Here is an 18,110-nt window from a genome sequence, read left to right as displayed (position 1 = left end):
CTAAAAGCCCCTGGACCACCTCAGTCATTAAAACCTTCACACTGTAATTTTATGAACATAAAACATATGTATTGTATGTGTTGGATCCTAATTCTACCCACTGAAGTTGAATGGGGTGTCAAAGATGGTGAGGAATCTTTTCCGAGGAACTGTGTTTCTTCCATTCAGTAAATAAATACATAAACAAAACTTATAACTCTGCTCTGGGACCTGAAAAAAAAAAAAAGAACTTGGAGAACAATTACCCTTAAAAGATGTGAAAAAATTTTTTTTGCTTTTCAAAAACTAACAGATCATACAATTTTGCTTAATATATATGTGAGGAAGTCTTCCAAGTTATCTTGCTAACTAAAGGTTTAATTCTCTCTTCACGTCTAGGAAGATACTACTAGATCGAAGAAATTATTTAAACATGAAGGTATTGGGTATTTGGTATGTTTTAGGGTTTCAAAAGCAAAATTCAATCATATGGCGTAGGATTTTTGTGCCCATGAAAGGCGGTATAGAACACCTGTTAAGGGAGTGTGCTCTTGAGCCAAACTGCCAGAATTATTAGCTGTGTGACCCTGGGCAAATTACTTAGCTTCTCTGTGCCTCAATTTCCTCTTAGGTAAACTAGGGATAACATTAATACGTATCTCGAAGGATGGTTATGAGAATTAAATGAGTTAATTTCTACAAAGAAGTTAGTAGAGTGCCTGGCAATTTGTTAACAATCAAAAATATTAGTCATTATTTTAGCCGTTAGGAATTCCTCTTTTCCAGTACAAATTAAGGGCTCTTTGCTGGGTCATTTGTATCAGCAACATCCAAAATCCAGTGTTGTGGCAAGATTCTCTTAACATGGTTCCACTCCCCTTTTGACATATACTAAAAATGCAATGAGAACTCTTAATATATTTCTTTCTGCTTATAACTTAACAAAGTAATAAAAGGAAGCATATACAACAATGAAACCAAAGCCATCATCCTCTTACTCTCTACAAAACTCTTTAGACAAAAGCCTCAAAGCATATTTCAAAATATTTTGATAGTGATTTACAGCATGTATTAATCTGATAAAAACTCATTTTTTTAGTTCTTTGTCCACTAAAAGCCTATGAATGCAAAATATTGCCTGCCATATCAGTAAACAAAGGACACTGCAGCCATCAAGTCATCAGCCACTACTGCAGCCTGCCCACGATGGAGGGCGGGAGGGAGCTCAGAATGGAGACAGACTGGCAGCCCGTCTTCTGACACCACCCTCAAAGTTACACCTTGAGTGAACTCAAGATGGGAAAGAATAGGATACTGGTCCTAGACAGCTGAGTGCATGCACATCAAGGGAATGATTTCACTGAGCCCAGACTTTTGCATCTTCCCATGTATAGAAATGTGCTAAATTCTTTAACTTGAGATAACTGGTTTTCTTTAATTAACAGTAATCTTTTGATGTCCAACTACCTGGTCTTTGTTGCAAAAACTCCTATGTATCCTGACTCCTCCCCTGCCTCTTTGGAGCAGTCTCTTAGAGTGATCGGAGAGGCAGCATCCTGGGCTTAAATCCTCAGAAATGTCCTAGGAATAGAATGTAACTCTCAGCTTTTAGGTTCTGCATTTTTTTCAGTCAACAAGTGCATGGATCCTCAGAGTGTGGGTAAAGATACAAGCAAGATTTTATGCATCTCAGCCAAAGAGAGAAGCAATTTTTTCCCCCTTGAAACATTCAAAGCCTTATCATGTTGCAAGTAAAGAGGATGAAGTCAGAGCCTCCTCACAGGACACTCGTCACAAGGTAGGAGACAGGACTTTTGTAGGTCTCAGCAGGAAAGACCTTGCCATAGGAAGAAAGCTGGGCTTAGCTGATTGAATGGGGGCCACTGGACCCTCTCTTTTATGGGACTGGGAGGGTGTAGTTCTTATTTCTAGCAAAGTGGCCAGACATTTGAGAGGCCTCCCAGGCACAAGTACTCATGCACTGAAATAATATCTAAAAGCCAATCACACTCATGCATTTCAAACATTACGAACAAGTTGTACTGGCTAGCTTTGCACTAGGGCCCAAGGCTTCAACACCTGCAGTCTGGTAGCCAAAAGAACATCTTCCCAAAGTGGCAGGAATTGTTTGGAATTGCCCCAGGGACTCCTACTTACATACAGCTCAGGAAATACAAATTCAAACGTTATATAACTTCATTCATTCACTCAAGATTTGCTGTGGATTAAAACAATTCAACAATTCAAAATTCCCACTCAATTAAATCTAGTTCAGTGTTGGGGTCCACTAAAAATGGTAACTATTTTTTGTATAACATTTAAGATTGCTGCTAATTAAATATTACAAATTAAATATAACAGTGAGGTTGATTCTTACGAGCAACTGGAAGCAGAAGTCTTTGATTAAAAAAACCCTGAATCAAGTATATCTCTAGCAACAAGTATTCTTTGAAATATTTATTGATTTTGTTGATCATCAGTAAATTCGTGAAAGGTTGGTACTGTGATTGCTAAATATTTCCGAGGAATTAAAGATGCAATTTCAAATGTTCTGGATGAGCTGAAAACAATGCCACTGCTCTTAGATGATGAGTTTATTTTTCAGAGCTTATTGATACAAGGAAGTCTTAAAATTACCCAAATACAAATACTATTCCTCAATACAATTATTAAACCTATTGAAACCATGGCATGCCTTACCTTAAAGAAATCTACCATGCTCTAAATACTTGAGAGCTTATCTTTCTTTCTTGGGAGTGTTATTAGCAACAGGGCCCTGGGCTCAGAGGCAGATGAAGTCAGTAGGGAGGGGAAGGGGAGGAAAGGTGGGTGGAGCTGCCGTCCTTCTGGGTCAGGGAGTGTTTGCTTGTGCTAGATTCTGAAAGAGAAGAGGTCAACGCAGGAATGTGGTGGTTCCTTATTATCTCAAGATGGAAGTCTGGGCGCTTGGGCTTGTCCAGATTGTGAAGGGGACTCTTGGCTTCCTTTTCCCTTGCATCCTCCTGGGAGGCAGTGAGGAGGGAGGTGGCGGGAGGGGTCCCTTCGTCTTCGCGGCGCCCTCCGCACCCCTGCCCCGAGGCCGAGCTGGCCTCGCCCACCGGGGGTAGATTCCCGGAGGTCCCGCCCCTCGATGGAGGAAAACTCCGTGGGGCGTGCAAACGGGATTCTGCGAATGTTGACATTAAAGGAATACGCAAATTGAGCGTCGTGGTCCCCGCAGCTTACCCGCACCTATTTTTATACCTAAGCCAAGGTCACTCTTTAATACCGGGCCCTTGCATGAGCTGGGGCGTCGCGCTCTGCCTAGCGACGGCGGCTAGGGCGGGGAGAGGGGGCGCGGGCAGCGGGGCGGGGGCCGCGTGGCGCCCCCCGGCCGGTCAAGCCAGTACCTGCCCGGCGCCCGCCTGAAGAGCGGGCCTGGCGGGAGGCAGGGCGGCGTCCCCGGCGCCGAGGAGGGGCCGCGCGGCGCGGGCGGGTGGACGGACGGGCGGGGGGATTCGCGGTGGGCGCGGGCGCCGCGCGGCTGCAAAGACTGGAGGCGCTGCAGCGCGAGTGCGTCACGCCGGCGGAGGGCACGGTGGGCTGCGGCCGACCCGCCGACCAGGAGCCGGGCGTCCCGGGCGAGGGGCAGGCGGCCGCACCCGCCCCGGCAGCCGCCAGCGGCGCGGCCCGGGCCCGGCCGGGGGTCGCCCGCGAGCAGCCGCCGGCTCCATTCATTCCCGCGGCTCCGCCTCCTTTCCCGGGCTTCGGCGGCTCCGGCGGCTCCGGCGGCGCGTCCGAGGTGAGTGCGCGGCCCGTCCCAGGTCGGGGCCGCCGGCCGAGGCCGAGACTGCCTGGTTCGGCCTCGCGCCCCGCAGGTCCCGGCCCCGCATTCTGCGGGCGGCTGACGCGGGCCACACGCTGCGGGCCGCCCCGGGGACTCGGCCGCCGCGCAGGCCCACGCCGGCCGCTCAGGCCCGTGGCGCGCGTCCAGGTGCGGGCGGCCGGCCGGCTCCCCCGCGGGGCGTGTGGTGCGCCCCCAGGTGTGCCGGCCTCGGCGCCAGCGCCACCATTTTGTGTGAGGGAATGCCTCCTTCTCCTTCCTCCGCCCGCCGCGGCCGGCGTCCTGCTCCCCGGCTGCTGCCTGCCGAGCCCCCTCCCCTCCCGGCTCTCCCGCCTGGAGCCTGTCCTCTCGAGTCCATCGCCTTGGCGTGGGGAAAGCGGACCTGGTGGCGGGTGGAGCGGAAGCGTTGAGGTTCGGGTTCAGCCACTCAGGTGGCCTCCAAAGATGCTCTAACCACCTCCCTTACCTTTCACTACTTTTGGAATAGGTATTGTTTAAATTCTCTTACAGAATGCAGGTTACTGCAATTTTGTTTTAATTCTTAGGGGCCCATTATGCAATTTCCCGAGGCCTGTGCCCCAGGAGATCGATGGGTGAAGCTCTGGATTGTTATGGCTCAGGGACCTGGATTACATTTACTCCCATTATAGCCCTTTGGGAGAGATGATGAAGTATCTCACTGGCTTTTCAGCATTTGGAAATTGGTATGGGTATTTTACCTGGAGTAGATTCTAAAATAACCACGACCCCGTTCCCCTTTGGGATAGCCTTTCAGACCCTCAGTTGAAATGCTCTCGAGTGAGGTTTTTTTGCGGGGAAAGAGACAGGTTGCTAAAAGACTCCCCAAAGGAAAACTTGTAACTGTGATTCAGAACTGTTACGTATTTATCATTTTTTCAAGGTTTCTGACAATATGGTAATTCTTGTTCTGTCCCCTCGCAAATGTGCCTAGGTACCTAGGAGATTATACTCTGGCCATTTGTATTTTATCACTGCATCACAGACGGGGATTAAAGTCTGGAATGGTGGTTGTTGCATAATACACACATTTGGGCCCTGGAGGGAATTCACCAAACGGATCTGGGTTTGTGCAGTGTATCATCTGTTTGCAGGAATGTACGTAGGTACAAAAGATGTACAGGTTATCTTTGCAAACTGTATCTTATTTTCCTCCTACAAGAGGAGCGGTTTTTAGTGACTAATAGAAACAAGACTAAGTTTGTTTTGTTGTTGTTGTTGTTTTTAATCTTTTTGTTTGTTTGTTTTGGAGGGGGAGAGCGGAAGCGAGCACAGGTAATGTAGTGGTGAAAGGAACCTGGTAAAAGTCTATTTGTGGTAAGACTTCCGGTACAAAAGCAAAATATCACAGTCTTTCATGGAAAGCCTGTAGCTGTCATAGTGGTCTCTCTTTGAGTTTATGATGAGGATTGGTTTAGGGAACTTAGAAAAAGCTTACATCAGTAGCCACATTGGCCTGCTGCTTGAGTAATTATGACCTAAGATGCTTTACCTGTGGATTTAGGTTCTAACAAGTTTCAAATTAGTCTGACCTTTGAAATAGTTTTCAATTGATTACAAATGATATCCTTTCTCTAATAAAGATACAATATACATCAAACAAAAGGCTTAACTTTGATTTGGAGAAAAAATATATGATTAGATGCTTTTGACAGTCATTCTCTTTATTAAATTACTCTAAACTTTTTTTTTTTCTGATTGGTTGAAGAGCCACTTACTCTCTGTGCAAACAAATGATTCCATATCATGTACCATCCCTCTCAGAAATGTCATGCCTCTTCTTAATGACATGTTCTGTGGAATTATGAAGGTGAAAGGGACCTTGGACATTGAAAGATCAGATGAGTCTTGTTTTAGAGAACTTACGTAGGTAGAGATTGCTAAGGACTGCATGTACCCTGACTGGACCTATCCTAGGTCCTTGGGGATTGAGTTCCGCAGGGTGTCAGACACAGTCCCTACACCTTTATATTGATTCTGTTGATACACGTATCAAAGAAGTTCACTGAATTGGTAGTGTTGTATTTAATTAATGCGAGTCTGCAAGTGATCTTGATGTGCTTTTTATCTTGAACATAGCATGGGATTTTGAGCATTATTTTACCAGTGGTTGAAAACTTGAAAAGAACCTCTAACATTTTTCTCCTTAGCTCCTACCTAACTAACCCTTTTAAGCCTTCTCTGTGTATTCTGCGCAGCCATCTGACTAACAAGGCAAAAAGACTTACTTTTTAGAGGTAATTAGAATTTAAAAGGATTGAGTATTCAGACAGATGTTCAAAAATATTTATCAAGGATTCTGTAGCAAGGATTGTTGGTTGGTAGGACTTTAAAACCTTCATGTTTCTTCCCATTTCTAAGATTTTCTGATTCTAAATTGAAAAAAAGAATGGCATGACTATTGTGTTTACAGTGATTTTTCTCTTCACACACCACTAAGTTTTTGATCCTTTGTGTATTTAACCCTGAAATTAAAGTTCTAAATTTGGTATGCTTCATTGATAGTAGGGCTATTTCATGATTCTTTCCAACAACCACAACAAAATTACCCAAGGTTAAGTTTATTAAGGAAAGGTATGATGATTTAAAAATAATCAGGGAAGAGTGATACTTTATTGAAGACGTTATAAAATAATTATTAAGACTCATTGAATTTTAGAGCTGGTATATGAGACCTTAAGGTTTATCTGCTCTGTAGGAGGGATCTACTCACCTAACCCAACCTATTTTTTGGGCCAGAAAGTTTGTGACTTAACACATACTTCTAAAAAAAAGTGTTATTTTAGTTACAGCTCCTCCAATGAGATGTTTTAGGTTAACACCAAAAGTGGCTTTCATTTATTGAACAAACACTGAGTGTCTTTATGTTACTGGGCAGAAAAACAAATAGATCCCACCTTCATGGTGTTAGTGAAGTATTGTGAGTTGAAATGTTAAAAGTTCCGTAAAATCTGAATGCACAAAGATTTTTGCAAATATGAATTGGGAACAAATCAGTTTAGTAAGTTGTATCTTTTAAAAAAGTGGCAGATTGCATGTTGCAGGGACCCTTGGAGTCATGGGTTGTGCAAAGGAGCGGGTTCAGTTGCTGAAAGAAGCTGAGGAGGGAAAGAAACCAAGAAGTAGCATTGAGGGAGAGTGTCGTCCAAGGAAAGAGTGAGACTTTTAAGTAGCAGAAAGTAGTCAGTTGGGTCTCGTCTGTCATAAGGACAAGAGCGGTGAGAGTACAAATAATCCCTTGAATTTGGGAGTTGAGAGGCTACTGGAGGCCTGAGGAGGCGTATTGTCGGTACAACTGTAAGGGGAGAAGCCGATTTAGGAATGAGGAGACATGGAGGAAAGTCAATGACCTTGACTTTTTGTTGTATAATGATTGGTAAAGTAGTAAGTTGTACTGATAAGGAATTTTATCGTCGTCTAAAAGTCTTTTATGCATACATACCGGTGCTTTCAAGTTTGGATCAGCCCACCCTTAATATATCAGATGAACTCATTCTTAAGTTAACAGTAGTTATTATTCACAGGCAGTGTAAGGCCACATTTTAAGCCAAAGAGACATAGGTTTGAACCCTGGCTTCATAAAAGAGTAGTTACAACAGAGTTCATTCAAAACGTTGTTGGCAGAATTAAATGTGATAATATTCCTAAAGGTGAGCTAGTACTGATATCAATGAAATTAGGATATATATATATATTTGAGTATCTAGTTCAGTGTTCTTCATCTTTTTCTCCTTTTTATTATGGTTGTTGCCCCACAGCCACCCCTTGTACAGCACTTTTTTTGAGGTACATTTCAAAGCAGTGATTTACTTTTTTTTTACATTGTGATTTCTCTACCACTTGTCAATCAGAGCTTTTGCTCTTCATGAGATAAAATATACCAAATGAGTTGAGCTGGTAGAATTTTAGTTAAAATTATGGAAATCTTTGGGTTTTGTTAGTTCATGTATTAATGTAGGGGAAATACATGTTTTTTTTAAAACTTGAAAATAATTCCTGTAATCCCCTTTATAGCTTTTGTGGATCCCAAGCAAAGAATCTGTCTTCTAATTTTAGATTTGGTCCTGTTTTCTATTAATTATTTGTGTATATGAGTGGAAAATATAGATAAATTTAGCAAAAAGCGACCACATGTTAGAAGTCTTGGTATTTAGTTTTGTAATACAATGCAAATCTAAAAGTACTGGAAATTAATTTCAAGGCTGAGGAGATTTATTGATACTATTTTCTAAACCATGAAAAAAGAAATTGAAGTGATTCTGAATATAACTTTTGTTTGGAGAATACTTTTATCTGAGTAGCTTCACAGAATGGCAACCACAAAAAAAAAAGACGTAATTTTCTTTTATAAAATGATTCATATGATTTTACAATTTCATATACAATAACCACTCAACTGAAGTCTGTGGACTCTTGGCTCTCCTTGCTAGAACTGGCTTGGATGGAGATGGAAGTTCTTGTGGCTTTATTTACAACGGAGCATAGAGATGTTACTCCAACCAGAGTTGGACTGGATCACCTGTAACTCTCCACACTCTTTGACCAGCTAATTCACCGGTCTGGGTTTTCATGCAGTGTGATACATTTGGGTCGAATTTATTGTTGGAAAGGCCTATTTCTTTTTTTTTTTTTTAAATTAATTAATTATTTTTTTTGGTTGGGGAAGGAGGTAATTTGGTTTTTATTTATTTTCAGTGGAGGTACTGGGGATGGAACCCAGGACCTTGTGCTTGCTAGGCACACACTCTACCACTGAGCTACCCCTCCTCCCACCAATGCGCATTTCCTTTACTCTTCAGGGATATGTAGAATAAATCTTAAGTTTTCATCTACATATTGACACTTCAAATATTTGAAAGGTAACTTTCTTTCCTCTTTTCCAAGACTTGACCTCACTGATTTCTCCCAATTCCTGTTCCTCGTCTCCTGTACCATGGTTGCTAGATCCTTTACCATCCTGGTTTTTTCCCACTGGTGGCATTCCAGTTTTTTGGTGTGCTTTTTCTTAAAATGTGATCATCAGAATGGAATAAAAAACGATGGATGCTGTCTGACTCATGAAGAGGGCAGACATCTTTTTCTATCTCTGCATCTGGATAGTCAGAATCCTAATAATGAAGCCCTATTCTGGGGTCATTTTTGCCTTAACTGAAAATAAACAAACAAACCTTGCTCACTAGTTTGTGTTGAGTCTAGTATCATCTAAATCTCAAGGTCTTATTTATCTCTGTTCTTCAGTAATGGGTAATTAAAAAAAAAACTATAATGCAACTTAGTGAATTTCATTTTTTCCCCTTAGCTCTATTTTATAGTAGTTTGTTAAGGAAATATTTGATAGACATTTTACTTTGTCAGCTTTTGTTTCCCTTTCATTTTTTAAACTTTAAAACAGTTGGCTTTGGATTTATTGTGTAGTAAACATTTAAGCATTCTGAAGAAGATGGATCATAGTGATTAGAACAAGCATCTAAAGTCTGAAGAGAAGATATTGCAAGATTTAAAAAATCAAATGCCTAAGGAGTGATTGACCAGTATGCTTGATATGTTCTGTGATAGTTGTGTAATCCGTCAGTTACATCATGGGTTATATTGACCTTTTGTCTTGACCTGGCAGCCTGGCCACCAGGTGAAATCCCCCTGGAGACAGGCTGCCTAGGTTTGGAAACTGACTCTGACACTTACTAGCTGTGTGAACTGGGCAGCTTACCTGACCTTCCACACCTGAGCCTCCTCTCTGGGAGAATGTGTGTACGAATACCTGCCTCATAGGGTCATTTTGAGGAATAAGTGGGATAGTATGTGTAGGGTGTTGAGCATAATGCCTTGTGCAAGGTAAGCAAGCGATAAACTATAGTTCTGTTGTCATCCTCAGAAAGCATTCCGAGTTATAAAAAGTGATTATAAACGAATTTGACAATACCACCCCTCTGTAAATTTAAGACCTTTTTTCCTATCTTCTTCCTCCAAGTAATCACGTGTGGGCACCTAAGTTATTAGAAGGGACATCAGAGATCATTTGACCCATCCCTACTTTCTATATGTTTGGAAAAATAGATTATGCTTCTCTGGAGATCTGAGCCTGGTAGGTTAGATGAAGAAAGGTAAATCTCACTATCATGTGATAGATAAAGTATGTTAAAAGAAGTAGTGCTGAGTTACTTAAGAGGAACTCATAAGCGTTTCTCAACTTGTCTTCCTTAAATTCTACCTATTAATGCATCCCACACACAGCTGCTGGATAAGTTGTCTTACAGTATAGTATAGCCTTGGGTGTCTCTTTTCTGCTCAGGATCTTGAATTGCCTCCTACTGTGTGCCAAATAAAAGTCCAAACTCTAGTCTGGTGTGTTCCACCCTCATTTTATTTACCGATAATGTCTTTGTATGTACCTTAACTGTCTTAGTGAACCCAGCTATTTGCCATTCTCAGCATGCTTTCTGGCTTCCTCTTAGAGGGCCTTTCCTTCTCTCTCTGCCTGCTGAGGGACCATCTCTTCATCCAGCAGCAGAACTGTATATGTGTCTCATCTGGGGCAGCTCTTCCTCCTCGCACCAGCACATACTTTATTTATACACACTTTTGTTTAGTCATTTATTTACTCGTTTACTTAGTAAATCTGTATTGAAGCCAGATAGGAAGGTTACTACTGTCTTTTTTCCCCTAGGCCTGCTGCCAGTGAAAGGTAAGAAAACAGTTTCACTTGATCTGGGTAAGCAAACCCACCTGAGTTTGCAAGAGGATTGCCGGGCAGGTGTATGGGGCCGCGGCTTCGAGTGCAGAGTTGGGGAAACCTGGAAGGGAGAGAGGAATGGTTAGCCTGTGGTTCAGAGGCTGCTGTTTTTCCAAGTTGATGTGATGCTCTGCAGATAGTGGAAACCCTTGGTTACATTTTTAGTTGCGTAGTGAAAATATTAGGGGATGGTGGTGGGTGGTGATGGTGATTGTGACTCAACAGAAGATTTCATCTGTTGAATGTCAAAATTAAGCACCAAGTTTTGTTTTTGCTTTTGTTTTGAGCTAGGCATTTTTTTTTTTTTAATGAAAATTCAGTCTTCGTGATTCTAAATGAGACAAACCTCTGTGATATTTTATATTAAAGACATCCACAACAATATGCATATTATTTAGACTATTTTTTAAAATTGCCTGCTTCCTTGAGGTTTATGCCAAACCCCTGTTAACCTTACTAAAGCATAAGGAAGTCAGATCTTTCATATGGTAAAGAAGCCAGGTAAAAACAATAAAGAAATTGAGATTGTCTAATGTTGAAATGAAGGACAAGACTTTATGATACACTCATTTAAATAGTTCTTATTTTGTTTTCTTGACTTTTGTAAACTGCTTCTGTGAGATTGTTAACAGTGTTCAGGAATCTGGGTCCTGAGGGGCTGAGTGGCTGAGTGGCTGATGTGTTCTAGCGGCAAATGTCTTTTCTGCAGAACCGTATGTAGTCGGCCAAGTGGATGCTTCAGTTATAAGCACATTTTTATTTCTTCCTTTCAGATATCACCTGTTAATTTATTGCTAAGCTTTTGCATATGTATCTGAGGAGTGTCAGTAGCTCTCTCTGTATCTTGCTCCAAGTGCGTAGATAGTAAAGCAAGGATTTCACATCCATTCCTGGCTGTGGTCATTAGTGTTTATGTTCTGACTTGACTTTGCTTATGAGTCTCATTTTAGCCCTATGAGCCCTAATTTGCCTCCCTGCCTCCTCCCAAATCACATTCTGTCTCCCTTGGAGGTCAGATGCAGGCATGTAACCTAAATTTTGCCACTCAGATGCATCCAATAGAGACTTACTACAAAGTGAGTAGATTGAGGAAGGAGGCTCCATATGGAATCTCCTTTCTTCCCCACCTGTCCCCTCCCTTGAGTCCCTCCTTCTTCCTCCTTCACCAGGTTATTACTTCTGTTAACAATATAATGTAACCCCATCCAGATAATTTCCTCTACAATCATATAAGTGTATACTAATATTTTTTGTAAATTAATTTGTTTTAAAAATATTTGTGATTGGCTTTTTAAAAAAATAGGAGTTGAGCATTTTTTTTTTGATATTTTTTAACTGAGGTATAGTCAGCTTACAATGTTATCAATTTCTGGTGTACAGCATAATGCTTCGGTCATACATGAACATACATATATTTGTTTTCATATTCTTTTTCACCATAAGTTACTACAAGATATTGAATGTAGTTCTGTGTGCTATATGTTTATTTTATATATAATAGTATCTGCAAATCTCATACTCCCAATTTATCCCTTCCCTCCCACTTTCCCCCTCTGGTAACCATAAGTTTGTTTACTATGTCTGTGAGTCTGTTTCTGTTTTGTAAATAACTTTGTCTTTTTTTTTTAGATTCCACATATAAGTGATATTGTATGGTATTTTTTCCTTTTTCCTTCTGGCTTACTTCATTTAGAATGACAATCTTCAGGCCCATCCATGTTGCTGCAAATGGCATTATTTTATTCTTTTTTTTATAGCTGAGTAGTATTCCATTGTATAAATATACCACAGCTTCTTTATCCAGTCATCTGTTGATGGACATTTAGGTTGTTTCCATGACTTGGCTATTGTAGATAGGGTTGCTGTGAATGTTGGGGTGCATGTTTCTTTTTGAATTAAGCCTCCCTCTGGATATATGCTTAGGAGTGGGATTGCTGGATCATATGGTAGGTCTATTTTTAGTCTTTTGAGGAATCTCCATATTGTTCTCCACAATGGCTGCACCAGACTACATTCCCACCAGCAGTGTAGGAGGGTTCCCTTTTCTCCACAGCCTCTCCAGCATTAGGAGTTGAACATTTTTGATGTTTGTTTTTCCTTTTTTATGAATTATCTGTTTATGCCACTTGCTTATTTATTTGCATCTTAGTTTAAAAACCATTGTATTTGGAATGGAGGGTATAGCTCAGTGTAGAATTTGAGCTTAGCAGGCACAAGGTCCTGGGTTTAATCCTCAATACCTCCATTAAAAATAAATAAGTAAACCTAATTACCTCCTCCCCACCCCCAAAGTTGTATTTGTTTTAAGGATACTAGCTCGTATGTGTCATATTGGTTATAGTTTGTCTCTGAGTTTTTTGTTTTTTAGATGTAAAAATTTTAATATATGTTGAAAGTTACTGGTTTTTACCCTTGCAGTGTATTCCTTCCTCGGAGATCCTTTTCCTGTATCTGTTCAAGTAATTTGCCCATGGTCATGTGGAGATAGTCCTGGCAGTTTGGCTCAAGAGCACACTCCCTTAACTAGTATTCTACATATTCCCCTGTTAGGGGCCCCAAATTCTATGCCATATGATTAGATTTTGCTTTTGAAGCCCTAAGATATTCCAAATACCCAGTACCTTTGTGTTTAAATGATTTCTTAGATCTAGGACCATTTCTTAGACATGAGGAGGGAGTTAAACCCTTAGAAAGAAAACTGGTAAGATTTCTCTTCATATGTGTAAGCAATCATATCATCTTAGTTAGGGTTCTAAGATGCTATGTTTTCAGACACAGCATGGTGACTGAAAGAATAGTCCTTAGAGCTAGACTGTCTGGGTTCAAGTCCTAGCTTTGCCGCGCACTATAGTGTGCCCTGGGGCAAGTTACTCTGCTGCTCTGTCTTGGTTTCCTCATCCCAAAATGAGATAATTAAATTACCCACTTCATGGGTTTGGGATAAAAGCTCTATCAGGGAATGCATGTGAAATGTGTTGGCTAGAAGTAGCCACATAGTCCCCTGTTGGCTCAGTGATTATTACTTCAAAAGATGATTTTGCTTTCTACGTGAAATAAAAAGAGGCAATAGGTATGAACCCCATTTAACTTCTGCCTCGTTACCTATAAACTTATAGGCAGTTCTCACCTGTACGTAATCAAATGTTTTTCCTTTCCCAGAGGACAGAAAAGGATGTCTGAGCAGTGTTGAGCCCACCTGAGATTGGATAGTTGGAGCAGCCTATTCAGTGGTTTCATTTTTGTCATACTCAAAAACTCAGCTCTAAGAGTGGAGAAGGATTAATCTAGGCTTTAGGGCTTTGTGTAGGGCGGGAGAGGTAGAAGAATAAAAGTGAGTACGGTAGACCAGTTGAGCTGATGTAGCACAGAGACTAGGTTAGTTAGGGAAGGACATGACGTTAGGGAGAAAACAGACAAGGGAAGAATCAAGGGAAGAATCATGAGAAGAATCATAATAAGGTCCAGAAACAGGCTTTTTGTGTAACAGGTTGAGAGCATTGCGGATTATGTTGCTTGGATACCTAAACTATTTTCGGTGTTGGGGAAACAGTCGGGAGTGGTAGGATCATGACTTGGTTGAGATTGTTATTCTTTCTTTAAGAACTCTTTCAGCTCTAAAATTTCCATTTTTTTTGGATCTTCTTCTTCAAAAGCCCCCAAATAATAGCAATAATCTATAAGAATCTTGAAATAATTTAGGAACTAAATTTAAAAAGTATATTTCCCCCTTTTAAGAGTATACTTGATATCTAGTGATTAACCTTAAATAGGGGAAAAATCACAATAATAGGAATTTGATTTTTAACTCTTTCTCATATTTTTTTTCTTGTTAAGAGCATTCAGTCTTTCAGATAGTTATATAATTTTTCAGGAAAAAGGGATGAATTACTAATAGATGGGTGTAAAATAGCTGGTGGGCATCTTGGAGTTCTTATGTAAGAGATGTGAGTTATCAAGTTTTTATACAGGTTAGCCAGGATTAATGAGCAAGCCATTTGCTTAATTTATAAATTAATTTGGACACTTTTTACACTTCGTTGTTCATTCTGCGTAAATTTTTTGATGAGTTACTTTGCTTAAGGCAATATTAAGCTTTCTCATTCATGTAGAATCTAGTTAGGCCTTTTGGTTTCTCCCACGGGCAGAGCATAAACTACTTGACACGATTTGATCTGACAGCTTTTCAGTTACATAACAGAACAGACGCTTAAAAACAACAAAAAAGAGGGAGAAGTGAGTGATGTATCACAGCAATCTCTATTTCCCTCTTCTTGACTCCCTAAACTAGCGGGACCAGCATAAGGCTAGTAAGTTGCACAGTCTTAAGTTAACCGCTATTTTTTTAAATAAACATTTATAAACTTTTAGAGGTGAAAAAGGTCTTTGGATTTATCCTGTCCTATCGCATCACATTACAGATGAGAATACAGACGCCTAAAGAGGGTAAGTATCTTGCCTAGGGTTACAGAGCTAGTTAGTAGCAGAGGTGACCCAGGAGACAAGGCCACAGGCTTCTAATTCTAGTGCTTTCTGGTGTAATATGTGAATAGAATATTTAATAACAAAGTAACTGTTGCAGAATTTTACAAAAGGAAATTTCATATAGTCATGACAAATACCGTGATATTTGATTTTGCATATTGAGTGAAATAATTATATTGGAAGGTATATTTGATTGTCTGAATTCATATTCTTCTAGCTCCATAGTGGTATGACATTGATCAGGTCTTTTAATCTCTAAAGCTCCATTTCTTCATCTATAAAATGGGGCTGATAGAAGTACCTTATTGTATATTAAATGTAACAGTCTCTTTAAAATCTGGTATGTGGTCACTCCTCAGTAAGTGTTGCCTGCTGCTATTACTGATTTAATAATAATTTCTCGTTCTTTCATCTTCTTTAAATACTAATAAATAGGTGATTATTTAGCCAATAAAATTGAGCAGTGAGAGTGACTAGTAATAAAAGTAATGGATTTAAGAACAGCTACGAAAACACAAAAAAGATTTTAGAAGGGGTATGTGTGTGTGGGGCTTTGGAATTAGGGAAATATTTTCTATTTTTTCATATTAAAAACTATGATGCTATAGTTTTTAAACTGTATTCAGAATTCACAACTTTTTAAAAAAATTTATTTTATTGAGTTACAGTCAGTTTACAATGTTATGCCCATTTCCAGTGTAGAGCACAATTTTTCAGTTACACATGAACATATATATATTCATTGGTGCATACTTTTTCACCATGAGCTACCACAAGATCTTGTATATATTTCCCTGTGCTATATGGTATAATCTTGTTTGTCTATTCTATGTATACCTGTCAGTATCTATAAATTTTGAACTCCCAGTCTGTCCCTTCCCACCCCCTTCCTCTCTGGCAACCACAAATTTGTATTCTATGTCTATGAGTCTGTTTCTGTTTTGTATTTATGTTCATTTGTCTTTTTCTTTTTCTTTTTTTTTTAAGATTCCACATATGAGTGATCTCATATGGTATTTTTCTTTCTCTTTCTGGCTTATTTCACTTAGAATGACATTCTCCAGGGACATCGATGTTGCTGCAAATGGCATTATGTTGTCATTTTTTATGGCTGAATAGTATTCCATTGTATAAATATGCCACATCTTCCTTATCCAGGCATCTGTCGATGGACATTTAGGCTGTTTCCATGTCTTTGCTATTAAATAGTGCTGCTATGAACATTGGGGTGCAGGTGTCTTTTTGAGGTAGGATTCTTTCTGGATATATGACCAGGATTGGGATTACTGGGTCATATGGTAAGTCTATTCCTAGTCTTTTGAGGAATCTCCATACTGTTTTCCACAGTGGCTGCACCAAACTGCATTCCTATCAGCAGTGTAGGAGGGTTCCCTTTTCTCTACAGCCTCTCCAGCATTTGTCATTTGTGGACTTTTGAATGATGGCATTCTGACTGGTGCAGAATTCACAACTTTTAACTTCGTTGGGAGATGCCTTGGAGGTGAGATGAGAGAGAACACTGAAATAATTCCTTCTGTAGTGAAGAAGAAATACATTCATTTTTAAGCCAGTTTTGGATTTAAGGACTTACTCAGTTAATGCTTCCAAATCTCAAGAAAAGGTTAAAAGAATGCTTGAGATCAACAATATTAAAATCAAGTAGGATGTATCTGGAAATTGCCAGATTTCTGGAGGTCCAAGGCTAAAGTTTTTCACTGTAAGACATGCTCTTAAGGGTCCTCAAATGTGACACAGTACCCAGTGTTCTATGAGGAAGGGCTTGGGTGTCAGATCCATGTCTAGGTCTGGGGTTTGCCACTCATTCTCTGTGTGACTTTAGGGAAATGATGAACCTCTCCAAGGTGGTTTGCTTTCCTGTAAAATAAGAATATTAATTGGGCCACCACATATCTTTGCTGTAAAGCTTGAATGAGAGTGAATGGTGTGCTTTTAGCACAGTTCTGACATATTCTGGCACTTAATAAAAGATAGCTGTTAAAAAAGAAATCCCAACTTACCAAGTGAGGTTTTTTTTTTTTTTTCCCTCCAATAATGTTCTTGATGCAAATTTCAGAGTATTTAAATGATTGGATTTCAGGAAAACAGGACTGTTTCATTTTGTGTGTGTAAAAACATAAATAAAGGAATAATCTTTGACTAATAATAGAAATAAGCCCAGAAGTGATTATTTTTCTATTTAAAAACCGTAATCTAAAAAGGTTTAAGAATGAAGGATAATGAATTTCTCTTTTTATGCTTTAATTGGTTTAATAATTCTTGCCTTTGCTCTGCAGCAGTTTTCTGGTAAGCAGCCCCATACATACACAGTGCAGTGTTTTCTGGAGTATGCTGACGTATTGTCAGTGATTTAGGAGATGTTTTTAACTGGTATTCAGGTGAACATTTAAGTTACAATAAAACTTTGTATGATCTAATATATCAAGTTGGTGGTTTCATAGGTTTTATAGTGTAAGGTGAATAAAATGTTTCTAAAAAAGTAAGTTGAGATTCTGATGCATGCTACAACATGGGTGAACCTTTCATTATGCTAAATGAAGTAAGCCAGACGCAAAAGGATGATTACCGTATGATTCCACTTATTAGGCTCCTAGATAGACTAATTTATCGAGACAGAAAGTAGGATAGTGGTTACCAGAGGCTGGAGGGAAAAGGACTGGGGAATTATTATTTAATCAGTACATAGTTTCTCTGGGTTGATGAAAAACTTCTGGACCTGGAGAGTGGTGATGATTTTTAACAGTGTGAATGTACTTAACTGCCACTGAATTGTGAACTTAGAAATGGTTAAAATTGTACATTTTATATGTTTATTTTACCAAATTAAGAAAGGGGAGGAGAAGAAAAAATGAATTGAGAAAAACAGTAGTTAAGTAGTGTTAGAGGCACTTGATACACTGGAAAAAATGTTGATGGTGGTATGCAAGTTATTGAAGTTTAATTAATGCCTGGAAAGGAAAAATCCGTGACTTAGGGAGGGGAACCTGGTCTGTGTTCAGTCTCATCCTGCTATGAACTTAGAGTGGACCCGTACACCACTCTGTAAAAAGCATTGGATGA

General features: G+C 39.9%; 1 protein-coding gene across 6 annotated transcripts in view; it reads left to right on the top strand.

Annotated features, from left to right (window-relative positions):
* FAM169A (family with sequence similarity 169 member A) overlaps positions 1-18,110 on the top strand; it is an 83,307-nt gene that overhangs the window by 19,947 nt on the left and 45,250 nt on the right. The window contains exon 1 of one of the 6 annotated variants that reach the window (XM_032474274.1): positions 2,763-3,232. The exons of 3 other annotated variants lie outside the window; for them this stretch is intronic. The gene's annotated coding sequence lies outside the window, so the exon portion shown is untranslated. Of the gene's footprint in view, positions 1-2,762; positions 3,233-3,331; positions 3,761-3,946; positions 4,290-18,110 lie in introns of those variants that run through there. 2 more of the 6 variants (XM_032474275.1, XM_032474276.1) reach the window with 2 other exon arrangements.

This window comes from Camelus ferus, chromosome 3 (assembly GCF_009834535.1).
Source record: "Camelus ferus isolate YT-003-E chromosome 3, BCGSAC_Cfer_1.0, whole genome shotgun sequence".
Lineage (NCBI taxonomy): Eukaryota > Metazoa > Chordata > Mammalia > Artiodactyla > Camelidae > Camelus > Camelus ferus.
The sequence above is the reverse complement of the archived record's forward strand: the minus strand, read 5'-3'. Positions and strand labels throughout refer to the sequence as shown.